General features: G+C 38.8%; 2 non-coding genes across 2 annotated transcripts; both read left to right on the forward strand.

Moving 5' to 3' along the window:
• The first annotated feature begins 2,818 nt into the window (after positions 1–2,818).
• On the forward strand, positions 2,819–2,933 carry LOC128364121 (small nucleolar RNA SNORD67). Its single transcript, XR_008321751.1, has one exon. It is a non-coding gene; the product is annotated as a small nucleolar RNA SNORD67 (small nucleolar RNA).
• A 1,245-nt stretch (positions 2,934–4,178) lies between these two features.
• LOC128364129 (small nucleolar RNA SNORD67) lies at positions 4,179–4,290 on the forward strand. Its single transcript, XR_008321752.1, has one exon. It is a non-coding gene; the product is annotated as a small nucleolar RNA SNORD67 (small nucleolar RNA).
• The last annotated feature ends 23,681 nt before the right edge of the window (positions 4,291–27,971 follow it).

A 27,971-nucleotide genomic window follows, 5' to 3' on the forward strand; every position in this document is an offset into this window, starting at 1 on the left:
CAGAGAAGATGTGAAGTATCTTCCATTTCTTACTAAGAGCTGATAACTCTAACAAACCTTTGTCAGCATTAGAAAGTATCAGATGTAGTTATTGTGGGTTTAGAGTTACTAGATTCCACACCTGCATTTTGAAATTAGGTGGTTGGGATATATATTATTTAGATTGCATGTTGTGAATTTACATGGAAAAATATGGTTCATGTAAGGAATTATAGTCCAGTTTCATAGTAAATCCAGGAAATTGTAGTGTTGAATGTTCCCTTTATATCACTCTTTTATGGTTTAAAAACATAAAATAAATGTATATTTCTTCTATTAATCACCCATAAATAACATATTGTAGCGGATGCTATATGGAATCATAATTAGTACTCTGATACCACTATACCACCACACACACTATAAACCCCAGCCTCTGTTATATTGTGACTTCACTGAAAATATAATAACATTTCAGCATACATTGTGAAGGAACTTGCAATGAGATGTTTAACTATTACATCCAAAGTTACTTGAGGATCTCTATATCAATATCTCCATACTACACAATACAAAGGTATCTCATATTAAAATATTTACATCAAGGAAATAAGATTTAAATTGAAAAGTAAGCTAGTAATGTCAGAACCAGGTTTATTGCAAAGTATATTTGCACACTGAAGGAATCTGCCTTGGTATTGTGGAGTGTAGAAGTCCAAAATATGACGCTACATAATAAAATAAAGAAATCCTAAATAATATTAAAAAAACAAAACAAAGATATATCAAATATACTCTGTATGAAATGTAAAATAAGTTTTCAGACTTGTGGTTATGTAGGGTTGGTTTCTCTTGTAAGAGTCTGCCCATGTGACAGCTACACAACTTCTCATTGGTTCAACAGAAGAAAAAAAAGTTTCAATTGTCCAATGAACATCGAGTATTTACAGAACGCACTTCTTTAAAATTAGAAGAAGAAGAAAAAGCTAGTCGGTGTTAGCTGCACGGAAAAGGAGGTAAGAGTCAAATTATTGAATAAAATAACCTAATTAAGTAGTTCCTTGTTGTTTAGTAGGTTAGCATTAAGTTGCACGTTTTGTTTTAGGAAGGAGAGTCAGGCCTATTTGACAAACACAGGCGAACGATAGCTAACAGAGCTAACATGGCTAAAATTGATAATGCTAAACAAATGTACAGCTAACTCCCAAACAACCCAGTTTCTCTGAACATGTCGCTTTAACTAGGTTTTTTTTAAAAGGTTTCATTATTCGCGTTGGCCCTGCTAACCTAGTGTCCACCACGTGTTTGTCCAATGCTAATATTACTGCTAACATGCTTGTTCAGTTTGGTTCATAGCGCACATGTTTCGCTGTCAGTTTGAACATTAAACTCACTTTTCTCATCGCAGGGAGAGAAAAGACTTGATACGCACTCATGCTGTATAATACAGAGAGGATGAAGCCCTACTGCATCCAAACAGGAATGATGACTAAAGGTAAAACGCTAAATCGGTAATCATTACATCTATTCAATGAATTCACTGTCATTTCACAGCAGTATAACGAAATTGTGAGTCCCTTGAGGCTAATACACATAAAAACAGCAGCAGACTGACATAAAATACAATGAGATACTGAAATGACGCTCTTGAATTCACAAATGACAAGGTTTCTTGTATATGAGCTCGTTGTGAATATGAATTATGAATATATTTCTTGTATAATAGCAGAATTTAGCGATAATATACATTAAATCTCACAACCATAGCTTATTTTATATAAGAGGCATTTAAGTGCAGTGCTATTATGCCATACATTATAATAAAGGGTTCACAATTTTTCAAGTGTGTCTTAAAATAGTAACCTTAGGAAAGAGCTCTTGCCATAATCATTCCTCCTGTTCATACTGGCCATTAGAAGAGCCCTTCATAATGCACTTACACTGTAAGTGATGGGGAACAAAACTCACAAGCCTCCTCTTGTGCAAAAACTATATTTTAAAGGTTATATGAAGGTGCAGTTGTGCAAGTAAGTCTAATTTATGTAGATATATTTAAACAGTACAGTATGTTTAGTGCCAGAAGTCCACTTGTTGTTACTACACTTCCACCCCAGCTCAACAGAGAAACACAAAGGGGGGTTTGATGCTAAAAATAATATAAATGTGGCAGATATCCACTAAATGACTAATCCTTGTATCCTTCCCAAGCTTCAAATCAACGTTTAAATACGTTTTTGCACAAAATGACTGGACATTGAGTTTTGCCCCCTGTCACTCACATTGAAAGCACATTGGAAGGGAATCTTTTTAAATAGTCAGTATAAACATGAGGAATGATTACAGCAATGGAAACCTCTCTCACTCTTCATATGGCCCCAGACTGTTGTTAAGACAGACTTGGAAAATATGTGACCCAATCCTTAAGTGCAGTCCTTTTACCCTCACTAGTTTTTCTTACCCACTCAGCAAAAATAAAAATGTTGTCTCTCTAAATCCTTTGTCTCATTTATGAGTTTTATGATTCTCTGTGGATTGTTTCCTTTTAAAACATTTGCCTTTAGTCTGTGTATCCTCACACTGTGTCTCAACTTGCCAGCAGCAGTTGATAGTGATGAATTCCTGGAAAGTGCCGACCAACAAAACTTCACATAAATTTACAGATGTCTTCATTTCTGTCCAGGAGCTTTGTCTGTCCGCTCCATCACCCTGAAGTGTCTGCAGGCAAAACGTCTCCATTCTGACTGCCAGTTTGACATCAAAGCTATCTTCAACATGATCAAGGTGAGATCAAACTTTTCCTGGAAGTTAGTGATGTATGTCAAAGTAAGATGGGGGCAGATATGAGAGTGATGAGTTGCACTAATCAGTTGGGGTGTCTGGTGCAGTGTCACTGACGCCCCAATCCGACCCAACCTGAGGACACAAGACTGTGCACAGGGGCCATCTGACTCAACCTCACCCCCTTTTTTATGTGTGTTGTCTACAAATTCATGTACACACCACACCGTGAGCTTATAATCACAGTATGAATACTGAATTATCACTGTTTATTTAAACATGTTCCCATCTTATTTCCCCCTATGTCTTGACTACATCTAGCACCTGAAGGTGGAGTGGCGCTGTGCTGTGAAGGTTGTTAACTCCTCTCCTTCCCTCCAGCCGTCTGGCCTGATGACCAGCTGCTTCATACCTCAAGGTCTGTGTGTTTCTGGCTGGGCTAATGTCTACTAAACCTAATGAGCATATTTCCATTTTACTATTACACCTACAGTATTTTTTTCTATCAGTTGTATAATTAAAATCGTCATATATTCCATGCAACATATAGTATCGCCTATTACAAATGGTTATAGTATCATTATGAAAGATTTGACATGTACCCCAATTGATGCATCATTAGCTTCAATCTATTTTATTCATGTATCAACATGTAATATTAGTTGCATATATTACTTCATGCTTGATGCTAACTTATATTGGGATTGTGTGACCTGAGCATCCCATTGTAATCAATACATTAAGACTTCAGATGTATTGTCTTATATAAACAACATTTAAACTTGAGGGTTTACAATGACACCACTTTACATTGAGAGTAATCACTGATGGCCCCTTTTCATCCAACCCATAAATGGTTTCTCATATCTCAGAAACCATTGAGGCAGTGTTGAACAACGCTGATTTCTCAGACAAAATCCTTTTAGGGTGTGACAACTTGTGCATGACACTGGGTGCAAGTAATATCAATATTGGAATGGGAATTTCTTGTAATGCTTACTGGGGTGTAAACAAAGCTCATAGTCAATTTCCCAACTCCTCTAAAAGAGTGAGATTGAAAAACGTTACCAGTCAGTTGTTTCAGAGCAGTTATGTACGCCATCTTGTTGTTTTTAGTCTCTCTTTCAGCTGTATCTGCATGTTCTCTGTCCAAAACCACAACAGCACAGCAGTAAATTGCAAGAAAGGATGCGATGACTTTTCTGGTGTCTGCAAAAAACAGCATCTCAAAACAGCTGTTGCGTTTTGGTCCAATGCTCTGATTTGCATAATTAAAGTTCTTCAAATGTAGAGAACATGAATTGGGTGACACTGATTCAGTGAAATAAATTGAGTTCACTTCACAATCCAAAACATGGTTTCAAATCACCTGCAACACCATTTCTTTTCTTTTTAAATAGTGTTTTAGAGCATCACTGGGGTGTGACGATGATGAGTTGCACTATTAGTCGGGTTGCTGATTGCAGTGGCACAGCGGACCCGTCCTGATAGCCTGTGGTGACACCCAATTGTGCACAGGGGCCATCTGAGTCATCCCCTCACCTGACCCAAAAAAACAGCAGGTCACTGTTTTTTAAAGAGGTTTTGTTTAGTCCTTGCCTGACCTACAATTCTGTGCATTTGTTCTGGTCTCTTCCTTTCTCATGCTGTAGACAGGAGAGTTCAAGGATGCTGTTGAGAGGGATGATCGAGCCATTATGAACAATGCATCCAGCCAGCAAAAGTTTTCACCTCCATAATGGGTGGAACAAAATCTGAAGACTCCAACCGAAGACCTGGTGAGGACAGACTAGGATGCATTGTTGTGATTTTTGCTCCTGGACTCTAGAAAGGAGAGAAAGTAGTCATTTAGATGTGGTCAGTTTATCCGCAGTATTTGATAGATAAATTTGCTCTGATGTGAGGATCCACGTGAGACCAGCCAATCATCTCAACAGTTGCAATTAGATGTGCTGCTGTTTACTTCAGCTTTCCAAACCAGAAATCAGCAAACCCTGGCTTTTTAATTTAAGTCTTTTCCCTTTTTTTTGTCTTTTGGTAACAGTTTCATACCTCATCTTACTATTAAAAGCAGTATATAGTACATACTACATACTGTATTTGTCGATGGTATGCAGTATGTGGTTCTGAATACAGCTAGCACAGTGTTTGGAGGGGGCTTGGTGTTTGGCTCTATGCCAGTCTTCACATGCTGGGTCTACCAAGAGATTGCTGTTCATGGTGTTGAAAGGGACACAACGGTTCACAAAGCAGCTCTCAATGTTCTCAAAATGTTAAGTCTCCAAATTAAGTAGAAATGTATAAAAGCCTTACTAATATTTCACATCAGTGAGCCAAACTGCTTTCTTATAGTTTTGTAACAACTTTTAATAGTGCTTAGATACCGCTAGTTCATTGATCTCTGACAAAATCCTTCTTAAAGCAATCGGTGGCCTCCTGACTCCTCTAAAAGTTAATTTTCCTCCTGCCTGAACAGTGTTGTTTCTTCTGTGATTTAGAGCAGTTGTGGCCTCATGCCAGAACTCTGCACTGTACATGCAGCGTAATGTTGTCCCAGGTGTCAGAGGGTTAAAAGCATGCTGGAGCAGAAGATGATCACATGTTCAGTTAAGAGTACAGCTCTTAACGGGGAAAAGTTGTCGTTTTTTTTTTTTTTTTTTTTTTTTCAGCTCCAGATTATGAGCACTGAAGTCCTTTTTTGACTCACTTCCAACACAATGACCAATAACTTGACAATGATAGATAAAAAAGAAAATGAGATCTAGAAAAAGTGTCAGATTTGAAATGATGTAGCGGACATTTCAAATTTGACTGGTTTGACTGGTTCAGCTGTGTTTTCCTTATGTGGTGGACAGCAGCATAGACCTACAATGATGGCAGTTAGTAGAGCAGCAGTAAATGTATCAATGCATATAACAGATTGTTGCATTTGTTAGCTGTGGCCAAATCATTATTCAGAATAACCGTGTGTTCGGTGTGCTTGAGGGCTGATATGCTCGTTCACTTCTTGGCCATTGTAACACAGCGGTGAAGCTGGGTTTTTTTTGCTGAGGCAGCACAAACCATACCTTCTGTCAGCACATTATATTCTAATTGTATTAATAATTTAGTACATGTCTCTATTAAAGACTTCCACAACTGATGACCCCTTTTTAAAACTTTATCTGCCAGGCTGTGTGTGATCAGTGGCCCACTTTGTAAGTGGATTGTTGTTGTTTTGGGAAACAAACTGTCCAGGGTAGCAGTTTTCATGCTGTGTTTTCTTTTGTCCTGATTATTTTCTAAACTTAAAATCATATGCTGCTGTTTTAAATCCCCCTTGTCTTTTCTGTATTCTCTCTCTCCCCCTCCCTTGTCCCAGAAGTCCTCCTCATGCCCAGAAAATCCTGCCAGCCTCGCAGCAGTAACAGCCGACACTACTGCTGCAGGTCACTTCCTGGACCAGCAGCACACATCCCCTGTCCTTGATCTTTTAGCAGCTGCAGTTCGGCCTGAATTGACCCTTCCTGATGCAGGTAAAGTTTCCCAGTATGTGTGTTTGTACAAAGCATATCTTGAGCTCCTAAAGCTAAATGTATAACTAGTAGTTATTAGACCAGTAGTTGGTTAGACCAGCCGGGTGTTGGTTGTGATTTTCTGATTCAGTACAACTTAAAATCTGAACAATTAAGTTGAGACTTTGTGAATGTTCAGTAAGGTTATTTGTAGTGATACAGTTTGAGAGATGTGTGCTTTTCATGTTACTGGTGCTGGGTTAAGGGTGTTTTTAAACACTCAATTTGATCAGACTAGAACTAAAAAATGTGTACGGAGCAGGAACAACTTTTGAAGTGTTTAAGGACTGATAATTACTATTGATTAAAGCCTTTTTTGACAGTCCTGTGAACAGAAAACGGAAGGATTTTATCATATAAACCAACATTGACATTTTTTTCTTTCTTTGTCCTGAATATATTGGTGTAAAATCTGAAGTTCATACAGCTCTGCAGGTCTCAGGGACAGATGCATTAGTAAACAATGAGCAGTGAAACCAGGGAGGTTACATATATAGTTAAAATTGTCAGACATGATATTTGTTTGCCTGTCTGTGCTAACATATATTCTCCTTGTAGGCTTATGTCTGACTCCTTCTGCCTGTAGTTTTGACCCAAATCCCACCTACATTACACTGGTCACAGGTGACGTCTGGGGAGCAGGTCTTTACACAGGTGAGCACCCGACCTGCTCCTTCTGTCTGCAACATTTAAATTCATTTTAATACAACTTGTGCCTGATGCATATTAATTCAGGCTGTACTTGAATTCTGTCAGAAGAAAAAAACATTTACCTTAACTGGAAGAGAAAAAGTTTAATTTTGAAGGGGCTTTTCAAAATTAAACAACTAATGTGAACCACTTTGAAGAAGACCCCCTCTTATTTCTCTGCTCTTTTATTTGGACAGATGGATGAAGGTGTTTTGTCAACATGCAATGGGGAATAGCATCAGAGGTGCTGCAGCTGCACCCCACGGCACAAACATGGCGGTACCTCCAAGACATGTTGAAGATTTACAGCAGCGTTGAAGGCTTTATGGCGGTGAGCAACACAGGAGGAAATCTGGGTTTGCTGCGTTTATCTCCCAAATGAATTTTTAGCAATCCCTTTTTACTGTCAACAGGAGAAAAATGCAGGTCAGATACACATTGCAGTAAATGCGCACAAACTCTGATTCATGTATATATCTAATAGTCATTGTATCATCCAACTGTTCAGTAATCCCTTTGACTCTAAGCAGTCACATCACAGCTATGGGGTTTTACAGAGGCGGTTTGGCAGCGGGGACTGGAAAGGGTTGACAGTGTCTGTGGAGTCCTCTGAGGGATTACAGTCTGTGTGATTTCCTTGCATCATCTGAGGCCACAGCTCATCTTAAAATATCTGCATTTTCTGTGCCCTTTTTTTTTGTGTGTGTGTCAGCAACACGACTTGGAGTTTGATGTGTACATTTGGTCAAAGTCAGGGGTGTGGCTGGGCGATAAGACCCTAAATCCATAACATGATTGATTGTTTGTGTATTTCAACAATGATAATGGTACATAAACTTTGTTGGATGGACTAAAAAACCTATTTGAGATTCTCAACCCAGGTAGTCTGTGCAAACGGTACTACTTTTAGCCCACTGCCAGCCTGAACCTCAAATTATTTTCCTCGGAAGCTCGGGGTATTCCCAGTGGACAAGGCCTTCATTTCACTCAGCCCTGCTGCCCACCTTGTACCAGACTGAAGTGAATAAGAGAAGGAACACATATTTGCAGGAACTTGGATGTACCTAATATAGGGAGGGGAAAAAGGGTTGTTTTTAGGATATGTCCTGCTCAATAGACACAATTCTTACAAATGTAGAAAGACTACAAAATGTACCTCTTTTATGTCAATATTTGATACTTATCCTTACACCATTTTACATTATCAGGAGTATTCAGTCTTACTTTTGGTTAGAAAAATGGAGCAAATGTAATTTCAAATGACATAAAACCACATTTTCACTTACTACTACTGAAATGTGCTCTTATCAAATTCACTGCTTGACCTCAGGCCCTTTCTTTTTAATAGTACATGTAGTTTGGGGTGTGACCCAGTATAACATGGGTGTACTTCTGGTAAAAGCATTAAGCTCTCTTAAGAAACAGTTATTATAAATTATAAAAAATAATCACAGAAATACTTTGATCAGTGGGAGAATACATAGTGAAGTTTAACAGATGTTTGTGCTTTTTTTTTTCTTTTTCTTTTCTTTAAATTGTCCCTGTTTTGAATTTGTATAAAATAAAGTTCAATATAAATTTGAAATGTTTGGCTTTTTTCATTGGAACTGATTAAGGAGAGCCTCCTGTTGGTTTACTGGTCAAAGAGGTACATTTACCAAAATTTGTCCAGTGAACACAAGAGTACTCTATAAGGTAAATATTGATTGATCGTGTAACTACTTCAAACCTGTGAATCTGCCATATCCAGCGCTGATAGCTTGGTGGGAAAATGTTGCCCACCTATGTGGCTTTAACCACTTAATAAAAAATGCTGATTTACATGCTTTTATAATTAAAATATTTTAATATTGGTTTTATTAGTTCTTACAATTTCAGATATCTCTTCATTAAGCAGGAGACCTCCAAACCAGTTAAGTGAGCAGCTGTGGTATTTAGACAGAACCTGCTACTGTACAGTATTGTTTTGACCACTAGGTGGCAGTTGAACTTCAGTGGACAAATACTGGTGGTCTGTCTGATGCTCTTTGTCACAGGTGTATAATAAGGCAAAACACTTCACTGGATTCATTCTGTTATAGAGACATGAATGCCTGAGGCCATCATACAAACACTGGTAGCTCTTTTAGGGAGGAAGCTTGTTAAGTAAAGCGACAGCTGAAATGACAAGCTTCATCTCATGGACAAGTATATCATAAAATTGTTGCCAAACAAGTACAAAAAAAAAGTCCTAGCACATTGGCAAAGTCTTCATGTAATTCAAGATTACTTTTCTTAACATGAATATCCACTGATACTTTGAAAGAGTCCAAGAGGATTAATAAAGTTTGTCCCATGAGTTACACAAACTAGTTCTAATTGGATAACCTAAGCTAAACACATGACATAACAGTATACGAGATGCAATACAATTTTGATACCATGTAAACATAGTAATGTTACAAGCTCTTCAGGTAAATTATACAGCAGAAGTCTAGTACTAGCAGGTCATGAAGATACTTTGAGTAATTCTCATTTTACTTAGACCTCTGATAAAGACCTACGCTATTTGGAGCGTGTATTCAACAAAGCTCTAATTTATCATGGGCACTTTAATGCCAGTGTGACATCGCTGCTAGGAAACGGTAGGAACATTTTCTGTGACCTCAAAGCTCTGAGTGCTATGTTTGTTTTATCTACTGTATGTGCATATTTCTACCCTAAATATGAGATGAATGTTGTTCTGATGGAGAGTGTTATATAATGTCAGTCCGTTTAGTATGTGTTTGCTTTTTAACTGCAGGGAACGGTGGTTAAAAATGTTTTTTGCGGACAAAAAAAAAAGAAAATTAGATGACTTCATGTGATGTAGAACACGAGACAAATCATTTACTCCTCTCGTTGATTGTAAAATGATATTGGATTACTTTGGGGCCACACCTCAAATTTGCAAGGTTGCTTAGTCTTGTTTTTGGCAGAGCAGTCATTAACTTTTAATGAGTGCAGAGTGCCATGGAAGTCATTTTTAATACTTGATTCCCAGCTAACATCAATCCAGATGTTTTTCACCCAAACACATCAAACAAGCTGTCTGTCAGGCTGTGTCACAGAGTTGAACAGTGCCATTCTTCTGGGCATTTTTCACTGCTGTAGCAACCAAGCAGCAGATTGTATTCTGTGTGTGTGTGTGTGAGCATGCTTTTGCTACCTCACTGGGACTGTTTAAACACTGACCTTGTAGCAACGAGTAGGCCTCATGGGGACCAAAGCCGGGTCCTAATGAGGCAAAACATAATTTCTGAGGTCCTGTTAAGGTTACTGGTGAGATGTAAATTAAAGTTAGGGTTTGGCTTTCTACAATGAAAAGTCAATGTGATACTGTGACAAAGACAGCTGAACAAGCTTGTGTGTATGACTGAAATTTGAACCACAGCATTATGATGTGATGTATCTATCTGTAGTATCATCTTTCGTTCCTGTGTTCGCTCTGGCTGGTTGAGGATATCAGCCCTCCTCTCTTCCCTTCTTTGATTCTACTTTTTATTTTTTCTTAAGTTTTCTCTTTTTTTCATGTTTTCAATTATACTACCATTTACAATAGAACATGGTGCTTTGCAAAAAAAAAACATACTGTTTCGTTCATTGCTGGATGAAGGGCTGAAATGATAGTAGTTTTATGCATACTTCCCGTTAATACATGCTATTTACAGTGAGGTTGTGCAATTGTGTGTGGGTTAAAAGCAGCACAGTTGCCTAGAGAGGTCATTACAAACAATATAAGACATGCAACATCAACATCATTAGTCAATATTTTGTTGTGGGTTCAACTCTCAACATGAGGCCATTCTCATGGGTCTGCCACAATTCAACTCCAACCCACATGTAATTTGCATACAGATAATATTTTCCCCAATATTATAAAGCAGCTTTGACATTGGATAGCATGTCTTTTGCTATTTAGATTAAATAGCATTTGATAATGGTGAATTTCTTTAATCTGCAGGCCATAAAATGACCAGGTCCAACCATTGCTAGTATATGCTGCATAATGCATTAGATTTATGAATACAGCAACATAACTGTACTCCCGTTTGGGCTCTAGACCGGCTTTGACTGAATTTGAACTTGACACAACAGCTTTATGCACACTTTTTTACCTCTATGTCATTGAGATTAAGTTGAATTCAGTAAGAAGTGCTGCTGTCTTAAATGCAAGAGCCACTACATGTGTCTGTAGACTCTCAACATCTCTGATTGCTGAGAAGTCTCTATGGGTGTTTGTATTCTTCATCGGTCATTGGTTGAGTTAGTTGCTCATCATAATGAATATGTCCATTTAATGTCACCCTGGATGGACAGTAGAAAACTATTTGTAGTTGCTTCCATACATGGCTACAAAAGATTTAAAATAGGGCTTCTTCTCTGCTGTCTCTCATCTCATTTCCCTCTCGGTCCCCAAGGAAAGCTGTGACTCAGGGCTTTGATTGACAGGAGTTTGGAGAGCGATCATAGAGGAATGACTGACTAGACTTTGTGACCTGAGGCAGCTTTTTTTTTACTTTTAAGTGAACTCACTGGGGAGTCGAGGAACATCCTGTTTCCTACAGATGATCCCTGAGAATCAGGTAGAGGAAAATATGTCCAACACCTGAGAGTAGAGTGAAGCTGATATGAGGGCATCTCCTTAAAAGAGATAAATATGTTTGTGTAGCCCGAGGAGGCTGTCCGGCAAGTGTGAAAGTCCATAGGGAACTGCACTTTTTACGGTGCACTGCACACAGTCGTGCAGGTTGCTGCGCATATGTAAGCTGGCGATCAAAGAACAGTTTCATATCAACAGCCCAAATAGATTTTCTGCTAACCAGATCATGTTGAATTTTTTCAGCTCTGCAAAATGTCATCAGGGAAGTAACCTCGGGCCCCAATGAGCTATGTAAACATTATGGTCACACATTCTACCAACACATGTTAATGTTAAAAGACAGCATATGTGATTCATAGTCCATTACTGTAGAGCTATGCATAATTACTCCTAGTTGGTCCCTGTCCAGAAACTGTGTTTGTATAGTATTCTTAAAAGGCTTTATCAATGCATGATAGTAATGTGATGTGATGTTAATAGCTGCATTTCATATTTACTATAAGCATTTCCATTTACTTTATATGTTAACATGGAGTCTCTAAAATCCACTTCACATTCAGTGTGAACACATAATTCTGCACATCTTACATAATGGAGCTCAGTTCAAAATACAAATCCTCAACAGGTCAATGAAGTCAATAAAGCAGATGATGAGATACACCACGACACCATTAATCCAATTTTGATATAAGTAGGTGAGTCAACCAGGAGTTTTTTCATATGCTTGGATCTGTAAGCCTGAACAAAACCTTGGCAACATGACTACATTTTAGTTGTCTATGTGGGACAGAAATGCTGGATTAAGTCCAGCACTAACTGGCTATTCAAACTTATCCTGGTCCCAGACCTCTGCAGCAATGAACAAAACTAAAATTTCTCTGTATTAAGTTGAAACTGACAGAAGTGTATAGTTTAATACAATAAAACTAAAAATGTTACGTCAAAAATATTGGTATCGATAATTTCATATTTTGTAGTTCAGCCTTTGGAGGCAATAACTGCAGTCTAGCACTTTCTGTAACTCTGAATAAGGTTTCTACACTATTCCAGTTCTCAGGTATGATGGGTGCCGTCTCCCAGCTGCAAGTATCAGGATTTTCCACAGATGTTCAATGGGATTCAGATCAGTCCAATGTTTTCTTGCCTCTTGAATGCTTTCTGATGTATGTTTGGGGTCATTATCCTATTTTAAGCTCCATGACCTGTGACTAAGACAAAGCTTTCTGACATCGGGCTGTATGTTTCATTCCAAAATGTCTTGATAGTCTGATTTTATTGTGCCCGGCACAGACTCAAGGCACCTGGTGCCTGAGACAGCAAAGCAACCCCAAAACATGACTGAGCCTCCTCCATGTTTCATGGCAGACATGTTGTTCTTTTCTTTGAAGGTTTAATTTTTCCTTCTGCAAATATAGTGTTGGTACGATTTACCAAAAAGCTCTAATTTTGTTCCATCTGTCACAGATGGACCGTGACTTGCATTTTCTTCCAAGTCCAGCATGTCTTTTTTGTGTCTTAGACCGCAACAGATTGTTTGACTTGAAACTATTGTACCTTGAACTTGAAGATCAGCTTAGATCCGCACTGAGGTTTCCCTTGGTTCTTTCTAGACCATTCAAGCAATCCTTCTGTTCAATCTCAGACCAATTGTCCTCTTGCGACCACATCCAGAGATGTTGGCTACAGTTCCTTGAGCCTTAACTTCTTAATAATATTGGCAGCAGTGGTCACAGGAACATCAATCTCTTTGGAGATGGTCTTGTAACCTTTACATTGACCATGCTTAGCTACTGCTTTTTTTTCCCCTAGTGTCTTCAGACCATTCTCTTGTTTTCCTTCTGCTTTCCATGCACACAGTGGCACAGAACAGCAGAGTAGGTAATTTACTCATTTTTAAAACTGCCTGCATGAATGATTAATAGATTGAAAACACCCACGATACTAATTAAAACACAATAGGCTGCTTACAGTATCTCTCCAAATCAATTATTTTATACAACTGCTAAAGGGCACTAATCATTTTGTCCAGGCTATGAACAAAATGAAGCATGAATTCAGTTATTTTCACAACTTCTTTTGATCCACTGCAAACAAAACATAGACATTCATTGATAGTAACATATCTTAATTTCAACACTGTTCGAATGGTGCAATATTTGAACCAGTTAATAATTTCGCCCACGTCTGTAAAGCGATTGAAATAGCACTGGTGTTGTGCCCATTCATACTGTGTTCCCCAGTTTGAGAAACAGGCAGAAATGTTAGCTAACATTATGTCATTGGCTAGCTATTCAATTATATGACAATGAAAAATAGCCACAAAAAACACTGACTAGCGTTGATGAGGTCGATCCAGTTTTACAAGTTATTACAGGTCAGCTAACAGAGAAAACAACTCTTAACCAAAATGTTTTCAAAGTTAATTTCTCCTTGCAACTAGGCTGAATTAATCAAGTGAAATTAAATTGCTATTCAGTATGATGAACAGGCTTCTAACAGTTACTAACCCTGTTTCCTGAGACACCACTTATTCTGTAAGTTCAGTATGTAAAGTGATACTAAATGCCACAGTATATGTGAGTCTCAATGACTGTTGCTACACAGATGATGCCAGACAGAGCTTTAAAACCATACATAGACTCTTTGTTATTGCAATTAGGAACGTAACACTGCACCATAGCTGCTTGATTTAAAAGTATAATCTTCAACTTCAATTATTCAATTTAACCATTTTAAATTCAATGATGGGATGTCTCTTAACAAATTGCACATCAGGAATCTGAAGTTTACATGTTCTCAGGGTTGGACCTTTGTCATTTTATGAAAGAAGGCATTTCCACAGTTCATTTTTGCACTGTTGATTCAATGAGGAGAATTTCCTGTCCAGACTGCCCTTGAAGTTCACCAACTGCTAGTCACCCACCATTGTCTATGCAGAAAATGAACAAAATGGACTTTTACTCCCAGAACCTTGGATGCCCAATGTAACTGCTTCCTCTTTACACCTCTGTAGAAAGAGTCCTCTTTTGGCTTTTTAATCCTTGGCACAGAACTTTTTCTACACAGTGACAAATAGTTTGTGCTGATGATTCAACTATGTCCCTCCAAGGTTTAAAAATGCTCCCACATACAGTCCTCTCACAATGAGTGGGAAAAATGAAGGGGATTTTTTTTTTTTTTACATCCTAGTAGCTCCATATAACCCCATTTACTACTTTGCTGAAAGTGCTGTTAACACCATAAATTGTGATATGACCAAGTGCAGGGCTATTAGACACGTAGAGACTATGACCAGACACACTGGTGTAAGTGCCAGTAAAGCACTATATTGAAGAGATGTTAACAACTGTGAACAAATTATTTTTCATTTTCTTTCTTGAGGATGTTTTTATGTTGTTTTAGTTCACTCCTTGTTGTCAGGCAACCAGGTTTCTGCTGTGTGAAAATGGTCAAAACTAAATAATTTTACAAATCTTATACAATCATTTTGTAGCATTAATTTATTTTATAATATGTCCATGCCTCCATCTTTTATCTATAGCTGCTTATACTGATTATAGTATAGGTTTTATGTTTTACAGTATTTATGGTAACACAAAGTTTGAAAGCCCTTTAGCTCTCACCAAAGGTTGAGTACTTCAACAATGACTATATGCTCTTTGGCATTTTCCCACAACCAATCTGTTGAATTTATTTGAAGAACATATTCAGAATTCAATCATCAGTGGACTCTTGTTCTTGAGTCACTGTGGCCTTGTGTAACACTGTGGCGTTAGATAAGGTGCAATTTCAAACTTTTCATTGTCACTGAAAGCGTCTCCTCCACGGTTTCACTTCTTATCAGATATAATACCTCTGTGGTTGTGCAAATACCTAGGAGGCTCCTGCTCGAGTGCATACCCACTGACATTTCTCTATATACATGTAAATGTCGGCAAAATACAGAGAAGAACAGATTGAAATGCTAATGCACCTAACTGTTCCTCACTGTTTCACTTATCTGCCACAAACACTCCTCTGTGCTTTATTTGTATTTGCTCAGGAACAATGACTGGCACAAAATACAATGACGACTTTAATTGAAAAAACCTGTTTTGTAGGTGCAGAAAACTGTGACTGATGTGAAATGAATCACGCCTTTACCTTTACCTTATTTCCCCCACTGAAGTTGGTATTTACTTCTCTTGAATTGAAAAGCTTCTTATGTTGAGACACACATACAGGGCCAGACCAGATGCCTTTCTAAGTGCTGTTTATCTGAACATGAATCATCATGAGGTTAAGTGAAAAATGGTTAAAAACAGGAAGCTGTTTATAATAATTAGGAACAGCTAATGCCTTTGGCTGAAATGTTGCTCGCCTAATAAAAACAGCATGCAGTATATTCATATCTAGCTCAGTGGCAGTGTAGGTGTTCAAAAAAACCACAAGGGAGCACACAAATGAAAAGCGCACATTTGTTTATTTCACCTCGGGAAAATGCAACTAAAATAGGCTGGTGTTCAATAGACTACATTCTGCCGTGATTCTGGTTCAAAGACACGCCGTTTATTTTCATAAAGCTCATGTCTTTGGGCAAATCAAAGCAATGAGTGCACATTCTGATATCATAGAGAAGGCTTTCAGAAATATTGCAACACCTCTCTGCTCTGAAATCATGTCATGCTGGTTGCATTTTTATGGTGAGATCTGTCAAAAAATGTTTTTCCCCCTCAGATTTTCATATTCATATGAAGCTCATGAATACATCATGACTTCTCTGCGTCCTGTGCACCAGTGGAGGCAGACAGGTGATGGAGCAGTCGGAAAGAGTGGAGTTACATGTTTGTGACCGAAATAGTACAGTGTTTTCTACAAATTTGTTCAAGCAGAAATCCGCCAAATACCTCCACCACAGAGGGAGATTAAAACATAGATCATTATTCTCTCTGCTCTCTCAGACACTCTCTTTCACAGTCAGTCGCATTTATCCAAGCCTGAATGGGGGGGATGAACTTCTCGAACTTGTCGGATTAAATATGCAATAGGCTGCACATGTCAGAGACATGCAGCCACCCAAATATTTCAGAGAAAATTCTCGTGTTCGAAATGTCTCCTCTGGTGTGAAATCTCAGCCTGTAAACCCATAAACTTCCCTAATTCAACCTATAGCTCAAAGGTTTCTTTTGGTTGGGATTTCTACTCATCAGTCAACTTGGAATTCAAAACAACTGTCTTAAAAGACAGGAAGGTGTGATACAAGAGTATAGGGGACCTGGGAAATCAAAGCATACCAAGCAACAGAGACAGTGGGTATTTGGGGTGGCCTGGAAGATTAGAGCATATCTGAACAATACACAGAGACAGTGTGTAGGTCAAGGGGTGTGGGAGTGTAGTACATGCCGAAAAATATAGTAGACTGAACCATCCAGCAAATACAAGGTGATTGACTGTATGGAGCTTGCCCAGAAAATACACAAGGGCAAGAGGGTAGTTCAGGGGTCTGGTGGGTTTGGGTAATACAATTAAATGGGGTGACATTACGGCAAATTCCCAGCAAACACGCAAGCTGGCAGTGTTGAATATTCACTGCAAATGTACTCCTCATAGTTAGTGGATAGTTTAGTGGGCCTGGGAAATTGAAGAATTTCCGGAAAATTGGACATGATTTTTTATGTGCCTTCTCATCCACAGGTTATGGGTAGTCAAGTTGGGCATTGGAGTCTCAGCAGTGATTGAGATAAATGAGTGAACTAGTCTGGCAGTACTTGCAAAACCCTCCCTGATAATATAATGGTTAGTTCCTGCAAAGAGCCAGTAAAACTTTACAGATATCACTTTTAAATAGTTCTGACACATCTGTGAAACTTGATCAAAGTTATAATCAAAGATGGAACCGGCTAACCTACATTTTAAAATGGTAGGATATTCAGTTTTTTGGCAAAAAATGTATTTTAAGGCAGACTGGGAGGCCATGTGACTCAGTGAGATGAGACTGTTGTGCAGTGTGTTGGGTGGCTGACCCGTGCTTAGTTGCCATATGTATCACAGATGTCAACGAGCGCAGAAGAAGAAAGCAGCTAAATCGCTCAGTGTTGTCACCAGAGATTTGGATGCGGAATAGATGTGAGCTTCAGTCAGATCCAGCCTGACATTAACCTTCCCTGCTGTCCCCTCTCCTCCTCAGAGGTCTGTCCATGATGGATGACCCTTTCCCTCACACACACAATACACACAGCTCTCGCTGCTCATGCCCATTAAGTACATATCCTTATAAACGGATTAGGAAGCCGGTAATGGAAACTCAGGGAACTTGGCCCCATAATCTCCTGCTTGATACCTTTAGCTCTGATCAATCTTTGTTTGGGTGCCTCAGAGGTAGTCGTGAAATGTCATTGGCTTAATTTGAGGGGTGAAGATGTGTTTGGATGGGGATATTCAATGTCAGATTTCGGATTCATTTGTCTAACTTGTTGGGTGCAGATTCATATCGTGCACTGGCTTGGGGTGTCGAGAGGAGCCATTACTTATTATCTGTGAAGGGTGTTGCATCTATGATTTATTCGGTGCTGCAGCAGAGATTGTGCTGGTGCATTATACCATCATTATGGCTTCAAGCATGACCCAAATTTCCTCTGCCCTTCTTAACTCACCCTCCTCTCCTCCTCCTCCTCATCCTCCTCCTCCTCCTCCTTGGCCGCCTCCTTCCACTGCGGTGTCTGAATCCAGATGGAGAGTAGACCGTACGGTGTGACCGCAGCTTATTATCAGCCTCAACTGCACTGTGAGACCAGACCAGAGGGAGATGGGCAGACAGACAAAGAGACAGAGGAACAATTAGGAGAAAAGAAAGCAGATTTGCACAATGTGACATTACAGCAAGTACACAGTGTGTCTGCAGACATCACAGTTCAACCTGATATTTTTGAAGAATGAAAAGCAGAGTTGAGAAATCAAACAATTTTGACAAATTATGCAGGAAGGCTTCGATTGACACATTTAAAATATGCTGTTTACTGTGACTGTTATACTTATATGCACACATGATGAAGACCATTATGTGCCTCCTCACATTTTAAAGTAATTGACACTTGCTATTATGTAACCTTAGGATACAAACAGATAGATGACAAATGAAAGGAAAAGGGCATATTTGTTCCAAAAGATGTTACCTCATAGGGTGTTATGGTGATAGAGACAAATGGAGCCTGATGAACTATGTTGCTATCTGGTAACTTTGAAGGCTGTAGTGTATGATTCACATTATTTTCCACAAATATCACTCATAATCAGTTAGTCCTGTCCTTGTGCACTGCTACTGAAAGTGTCTTTAATGTGTTATGTTTCTCCATGTAATTTGCCACCTGGCTCTATCGTAATGACTATAGCCACAATGTATAACTGCACTCTGACATAGATGTAATGAAATGTGCCCGTGGTTGTTATAGTGAGCTTTAGATGTTGAGTCACATGCATTAAAAGTCCAGTAAGTCAGTAGCCCTGTTGGATTTAGCTGAGCTGTTTGAGATTGGCCAATTATGAGTATTGAAGGGGATGAAAGGTTATTCAAGGGAAGTGTTGTTTGTCCCTCCCTATTCTTATCCCCAATCACTGCTCCTGATCACACCTCCCTCCTGACACACACCAGGACACCATGCAGGGACATACTGTGTCATAACATCAAATCCCCACATGTTGGCCAATTATGCTCAACGTTAAATACAGATACGGATACCTACGGAGCCTTCTGATCGTGCTCTGCGTTCATTTCGGCCGTATTTCTGCACGTTTCCATAAAGCTTACGGAGGACCAAACGGAGTAGTAACACCGGAAACCATGGGGTGGCAGTGTTGCTGTCACTACTCGATACGTAGCTCTAGTGAGACACAAAGAAGAAATAACAATGGTGGAACTTTTTGAGGAAAGGTTTTGCGAGTTGGTTAGAAACTTTAAACTTATCGTTTTGTCGTTTATGCAAGAGGAACATTATCAATATCTCCTCCACAGTCGCCATGTTTGTTTTTGAGTTTGTTGTTGTCATAAACGTTTGACTCTGTGCTGCCCCCTGGTGGATGTATTGGTTCACATCCATGCCAACTTAAAGGACGCATGGAAGTATTTGAGCAGTGACGGTAATGTCATACTTATCTGATATCCCAACGTGGCTGCTTCGTCTCTTTTTCTGACTTACTGATCTGCATTATGTCCTAAAATATTTTTTTTCTCAAGGTGAGAAAAGTGACACAAACAGCAGCAGTGGGAGCTCAGACTGGTGTTCATCTCACAACCCATTCATGCCAGACCGGTTACCTTGGAAATGAGCAAGTTATCTGTTGGTGTGAAAAACATCCAGGTAAGGTGGAGTGCTGGAACAAACAAGTTCACTGCTTAGTAACTCATACAAATATCATTTTTAAAATTTAAGTGTTGCTTTTGTGTCCCTCTGCAATGCCTAAGATATATATTTTACAGAAGAGCAGCCACAAGTGGTGATTATGTATCATAAAGCATTTTCCTGAATTTTTCATTTTGTCGAGTCTGATGGTTTGATAATGTCAACATTATTCAAGCTTACAAAGAACAAAGGGACAATAAGTGGGAAACAGCAAATGTGTTTTCTGGTGAGTGCATTCACTTTTTGTTTTATTTTCTGTGGCATAATTATAGAGTTTAATAGAAGACTCAAGTTACACACACAAGTTATACACACAAATATGTAGTTAAAGTTGGTCATTGGTTGCTCCACAACATCATAACATGTTCATGACATGTCTTATTTTGAGTTTCAGTACATGGCACAAATTTCATTCAGTCTTGGTTTCTATCACTGTTTGAAATAACTTCATCTGTTTATTAACAACGTCAAACAGTATTTCAAGATGTTGTTACAGTACATCCATAGGCTCTCTCGCAAATGTTGCCATTATGGATATTGAAATGATTATTTAGATGACATAGGTTGCATTAGGAACATCACAGCAAAAGTTAGCCATCCAAGACATCCAGAATAACGGAGAAATGTGATACAAATAAATGAAAATGGACACTTCAGAGATGGAGTTGAAAAATCACAAAATTGGAAATGGGAAGAAAACAGTATCTGTAAAACTGTATTATTCCCATCACAGACTGACACAATGTAATTTTAACACAACATGCATAATCTAGTCAACTGTGAGTTATATTTAAATGTGGATATGCTTTCTATGGGAAAGGTTAAAGGGGAGAATTGGGAAAAACAACAATTTAGAACAGCACTGTAATATGGACTCATGCATTATATCTATTGACGATATACTGACCACTATCCTCTATTCTCTAATGGAGTGATACTAAGAAATGTTTAACTGAGCATTAAAAAAAGCTATTCCTTTATTAGTGGTATGTATTCCCCTGGCTAGTGGCTACATCATGTGTTTGGGGATCTTCTGTAGCTCTAGCTCAGGAAGTCAAACCATGTAGCTGCACATCAGGATGCAGCCATCAATTAGTGGAAGAGTCAGTCTGTTATTATATCAGCCTAAAGTATTGATTAAAATTAAATCACACTCCAATCTTCTCCCATATCTTGAGCTATAATTAAAACTGCAGCCATGAGTTCTGTTTGCTCCAGCAGTTGACTGTCAAGTGAGATAACCTGCACAAAAATGACATTCAGCAAGAGACTACTTGTTATAATGAGAAAAATTTAATACAAAAAGGGAAAATCATAAATGTATTGAGCTCCATTCTTACATTGAAATAAACTACAGACAAAAATGATTTCTTCAGGTTAAAAGCTAATGGCGCTATGACCTTTACTCTAACCTCTTATCTCTATAAGCTTAACGTTTCATTTGCATGCAGAGCAACAAGCTGTAAACACACGATCGACATGCCTTCTATCACCTTATAATGTGGTTAAAGCAAACATGTTAGCAAACATCTTGCATATTTACACAACCAGTAGACACGGAGCAACAGTTGAGCTTGCATTTCTAGGTTGTGATTTCATGTCAAGTATTCACTCTCCTTTTCTCTCTGTTATACTCTTCACCTACCCTTAAGGGAAATACCTGGCTTTTTAGCTGCCACCACTATGTTCAACAGGAGTCCCTAACTTTGTCTGTTTGTCTGTGTGTTGTGCTGAAAACTCCTTGTTATCCTATAACAAGGATAAGTACCCTATATCCTTGTTATAGGATACTTTCTTATATTTTCAACTTATTTGGATAAGTCTTGGTGTAATAAAAGAAATCCCTGTATTATAAATATCAATGTTTACTGTGATGATCTCTGTGTTAATTTATCAGGTAGAATAAAACTGCTGTGCTAATGTGTATTCAAGTGTTTCAAGGTGACAGGTTCATAATACAAGACTTGGTGTGACTTTCCTCCAGGATGAGGATATTAATATTCCCCAGATGTGTGAAACGGATATTATACAAAGGATTTCATTTTAAATCTAATCTCTTGGTTCAATTGCCTTCTTTCATCTGGAGTTTGCAGGTGCAGACAGTGAGTGATTAGAAAGTGGTGAAGTCAAATTGCTGGGTATGTTTTGGTTTCTCCTCTGACGACTTGTTTGAAATCCTGTGTGGACCCTCCAGCCCTCTTTCAGTTCTTTAAGCCCCCCACATCCAGCTGAATCATCACTTCATAGTGAGGATTATCTCTCTTGAGTCACCCATGTTACTAATATCGCACCTTCATGGGGCAGCTATACCTCTACCAAGGCATTGTAAGAAATTGCACATCACATTTTTTCCTCAACAAAAGGAAGTCGAGTAGTATCTTTCATATAATATATCCCTTTTCCTTAATGTAGCAGTGGCAAGGTGCGATATTTTGTTCTTGCAAGCAGAAATCTGTTAAGACCACGTTGTAAAAGATGGGAGTCCTAGTGTGTTTGGACAAAAGAAAAAGTTTGGAGGATTTTTCCCTGAAAACATCCATTGAGGGACTCTAAAAGGGGCATGACAGCTCTTGGTGGGTATATTGTTATTTCTGCTGACCATATAGTGGACTGGTGGCTTACAGAATTGCCTAGTATAAATTATACTCTGCTTTGTTCAGTTTGAAGGTGAGAGAGGATCTTTCCTGTCCTTCACCCTCGGCCAAGAATACATAGCAGGGTGTTGTGAGTCAGCAAGAGACACAGGTAACTTTTTTTAGTGTCCACAGAAAGACAGAAAGAAAGAGATCCGCAGCCTTCCCCATGCCAGGCAGCTGCAAAATTAATGTGAATGATGACTGTAAGCAATATATTTGATGCCATCTGTGCTGCATTGCTGGGCTTGGCGGTGAGATGTGCTCAGACACAGCCGCCCCTGACTGTCAATGAGAGGCTCGCCAGGTTCTCCAGCTCAAGATGCCAGGCCTTCAAAGACGATCTGAAGTGCGCTGACAGAGATAAGGACAAGTTAGATGGGAAAACAGAATTTACAATTTACTCAGATATGGTTGAGAGAATTATATAGTTTTTCCCACAGATTCAAGATTTAATCATGTGCTGCCACGTGAACAGTTGCTATGAATTTGTTACAGTGTGCACAAAACCACAGAATACCCATGGAGAGATAGGATTAAAAAATGACCAACGGTGAGTTTTTGAATCCCTTTTATTAGAGAAGAGACTCACCACTGTTTATTTGTTTGTTTGGTGAGTGTGTGGGAAATATATTATCCTTTGGTTTCAAACCCAACACACTGGCCTTGTCTTGACTTGTCGGGTTACAACACTGTTAGCCACACATCAATTCTCCAGTAAAGCAGAAATTCTATCACATTTTCTCCTCTGATTAGCAAATACTGGCTACTATACCTTGACTGTCAGTGTGTTAAAGGTTAATGACGTTCCATGACATAGTTAGATTATATTGCAATTAAAGTATACACCATCAACCCATCTACCAACTGCACACACTAACTATTAGGGGTCTTATACACCAGTGTTTACAGACTTTCATTAGAGTTGAGGTCAATGCAGCAGGCTTGTAGCTATTAAATCAGCTACTATTAGCTGCTTATTATGAGTTTGCTGTTCTGGTTTGCATTTTAAATAAAAGTCAGCCTGCATTGTTGCCTTTACATTTATACCTGTTGAAGACTTTAGACAGCACTCATAGAGAATTAACTGCCTGGGAAAAAAATCCCAAATCATTCTGTGATGTATAAGATGTAGTGAGGTGAGAAATACGAAGTGGGGGAAATGACAAAAGCTATCACAATGGGAGATTAAATTAGATGACATATCTGTTAAATGTCTTAATTGGAGTCATCAAACACCTTTTCAACCTTTTAAACTGTGGGAGTGATTGGCAAGTAACACAGACAGCTGCAGTAACTTCACTGCTTTTACATTTCCCCACACATTTTAGCACGTGTGTTGTGAATAAGTGAACCTCTTTTCTTGAAGGGAGTGAACCTTCAAACAAAAATTAACCCCGGCTTCCTCTTTGAAATGACAGGGGAATGTAATTTCTCGTTCTGTACGTCTCCAGTTCAATTTTCCAGTCCGGCATCACAGTCAAATAAATTATGAGAGAGTGAACTGAAAATGAACTGCCTCTGTTTTGTAACCTGTAAAAGTGGACTAGCAGGAAAGTGATAATTGAGGTCACATTTGAGCAATTCTTGATACTTAATTCAAATTTCCTATATGTGACATTTCTTTTATTGTGTTAGAGTTGTATAAATATGTCTCCTTTTGCAGTGTTTGTAGAGGGGGAACAGGAAACTGATTTGCATGCTATTGTGATTAATTGCAGTGAGATTTGTGCAGGCGCCTGAGCTATCTTTACCTGGTTGGACTGTGCAGGAAGGATATTTATGAGAAGCCAGATAAATTATTTTTATTTCAAAGGATACTGGGAAATTTGTGATATTCTGGTGAATGCTCTTTTATGATCCTATAGCCTAGCTATCAGAAAGCAGGGGGGACTGCTATCCTAGCCTCTAATGCTGTTTTTGTTACATTTTGTACAATAGGCACGGGTGTTTGATGAATGCCTTACACTGCTAGTGCATATTGGCCTTTACAGTTGCAAGAGGCAGCACAGTTTGAAAGCACAATTACGGCAGAAACAGGTGTCTCGATAATCATCATAATCACAAATATTACTGCACAAAGGAGCAGCAGTTGTTCTAGCACAATTAACTGTACAGAAGAAATTAACTGTGGGAGTTCAGCAATATGCCTCTTGTGTTTTTTTTTTCTTTTTTCACTGCCACATATGAACGAATGCATTTGAACAATGGTTGACTGTGCAATTGCAAATTGCTTTGAATTGCCCCTAGCAGGTGGCCAGTGAGTCGGAATAATGCACGGATGTCTGAACTGACAGCAAGTTCATTAACAGTGATAAAATTATTGCTCTGGTGGCAATTTCTATATCAATGCTTGGCTGAGAAACACTACCTGCAAAAACAACATGGTATACAGGTGTGTAGTTGAATAGTGGACCTGCACTGACTTTATATCAAAGGCTTGGATCACATTTATGTGCATAAGTACTGTAAATATCTTCTTGAAGAATACTGTAGGTTTCACAATTGTTCAAGTCTGTCTTAAAACAATGCTCAATTATGTTAGGGAGGTAGAATAAGCTCATACAAATATTGAATCTAGATTTGCTTCTTCTAATTATCCCTTCTCTTAATACTAACCATTAAGGTACATGGAGTAAGGGTCGTAGATTTTGCCTCACTCAGATCTTAAAGAAGGGATCTCTTCTTGGCCAGTATGATGAGAGAGAATGATTATAGCAAACATAACCTGTTCATGTGATCTGATCATTTTAAAAAGGTGCTGTTTATTTTAGGTTGTCCATTGCCTTCTTCCTCAGTGGGATCACTTCCTTTCTACTGGGGTACCAGAGGAAACTGTGCTTACTCCTATTCTCTTCACAATATACAGTAACCCTTTGGTCTAATTATCAGCTCACATGGTTTTCTTGCCTGACGTTCTTGCTCAAGCTCCATCTCGACCCTAGTATTCAGCTCCACTTTGCTCCACTATCAATCAATTAATCTATTTATTTAGCGCCAAATCACAAAAGTCATCTCAAGGCAATTTTCACATACTGTAGAACAGGTCTAGACCATATTTTTAAATTTAATTTAAAGAGACCCAACATTCCTCAAGTATTTGGCAACACTAGCAAGGAAAAACTCCCCTTTAACAGGAAGGAACCTCAATCTATCCCCAACAAAGTCTGCAAGAAATCTTGCAGTGATGACCACTCTTTTACGGAGCATATAGCATCTATCACTCTGCCATGTTGCTTCACACTATGTAATATCAAAAAGATCAGGTCTTATCTGACTAAGCCTGCTGCTCAACTCCTTGTATAAGCAGTGGCCATCTCTGGCCTTGACTACTGTAATGCCCTTTTGGCAGTGCTGCCAGCATGCACAGTTCTGTACTATCTGCAGATATTCCAAAATACACATCAGGTCTACATCCAGCTAAAAACAACTTGCGTCATTCCACTTTTCATCAGTTCCCACTGGCTCCCTGAGGCTGCTCATGTTAAGTTCAAATCAAATCACCCACTTGCTTGCACCCCTTCTTCTTTACCACAATCTGCAAATAAACAACATCTAGTCCAACCGTCACTTTCAGGACAAGGAACCTCAATTCAAACTATCTCAACTCAGTCAGCACAGTCCCTCTCTGTCTTTAAAGATTGCATGAAGACCTTAGTATGGTCTTTCTTTCTCTCTTAATCTCTCCACCATTCTTCAGAATTTACTATTCACTTATGTTACTTAATGCATCTGCAGGTTTCTACTTCAGTCTTCTTGATGTACTGTGTTTTCATCGTACCTCATTTATACATCTCTCAAACAAGCTCTAATCTAATTGTTCTTTGCATAACTTTCAATAAAAAGGATCCACTTTTGTAAAAATCTGATTAGTGAAATCAGTAATATCAGTTTTCTGTTAATAGCGCCTCTGTGAGAATATTCACTGGATGGGAGTTGATCACGGATACTCCCCTAGATGGGTCTGATGACTCCTGGGTATATTTGACCCAGAATAGTTCACTGGATGCTGGCCTTTGGCTGCCTGTGGTGACCACCTGCAGTGATACACAGCAGTTCAACTCATGTGTCAGGCTAATGCATTTAAATTGAGTCTGTCGGCCACAGCTAAAACCTTTCAACAATAGCTGATGTCTATAGCACAGAACTAGGCCTGTGATGTAAAATGTCATTTTACTGAATGTGAAATGCACAAAGTATCAGTCAAAAGTTTCCTGGTCGCTTGAAGTGTGTCCAAAGTTTTGTATATGTAACCAACACATTTCAGCGAGTCAATGCGTCATTTCATCATCATCATTTGAAGCCATTTACCCACTGTTGGATGTTTGTGATGAATTGCAGGGTTGAAAAGTATATATAACCAGTATGCAGCTCTATAATGATTGCTCTGTCCAGGCACATATGACTATGAAACACGATAGATCTTTCTCAGTCATAGTCTGTCTTACCATCCTTTACTCTGACTGGCACACTTTCTCTGCCTTTGTCATCAACCTCCACCCTCCTGTCACTCTCTGTGGCTGTTGTTCCTGTCGACCAGTCTGGCCCAGTCTGTTCTGTAACACAGCAGGTGGATGTAGATTAATATACTGAACTTCTTTTGGCTTAGATAGAAAACTATGTTAAGCTCTTCATAATATAGATTAAAGTAGAGTAGAGTCACACAGCTTTGGGATGACACTTGGCAAAATGGCAACTGGCTGAATGCACTATGAAAAGTTAGCAAATTGTCAAAGTCATGAGGATTCATCCATGGGGAACAAATTTCATTACAGTCCAATCCAGTTATGATATATTAAACTCACCGAGCATGGCATGTCCCCTTTAAATAACTTTTTTTTTTTAAAGAAGTAATTTAAATGGGTATACAGAATGGAGAAAGCACTTCTGAAACCAGCATCCAATTCCATTTAGCAGCTAGCTATCAGTATTTCACTCTTAGCCAAAATGGAATACAAACCGCGATTGCCATCATCAGAGCGTCTGAAGCACAGCTAAAAACTGCCACAGACCCAACAAATGATGGCATTTTCACCTTCAGGGATGTACTACAGACATATATATAAAAGGTAGTGTGGAACAATGACTAAAATTACAGTGAGGCTTGTCTTCTGACTAGAGGAATAACAGCTTTACTGGCCTGTTATTCACAGACTTTGGCTGTTTGAATAATGACAGCAGTGGCAGAGCATTACAGTACATGAGGTTCTTGAGAGAGAAAAAAAGAGAGCTTACTTTTAACATTGGAGTGATAGGCCTGCAGGTGGACTCAGCAGAGCGAGTGTGATCACACTAATACTACACTTCCTGCACCTGCTAAATGAATGGTTTGAGTGAAAAA

Source organism: Scomber japonicus, chromosome 1 (assembly GCF_027409825.1).
Source record: "Scomber japonicus isolate fScoJap1 chromosome 1, fScoJap1.pri, whole genome shotgun sequence".
In the NCBI taxonomy this organism is placed as follows: domain Eukaryota; kingdom Metazoa; phylum Chordata; class Actinopteri; order Scombriformes; family Scombridae; genus Scomber; species Scomber japonicus.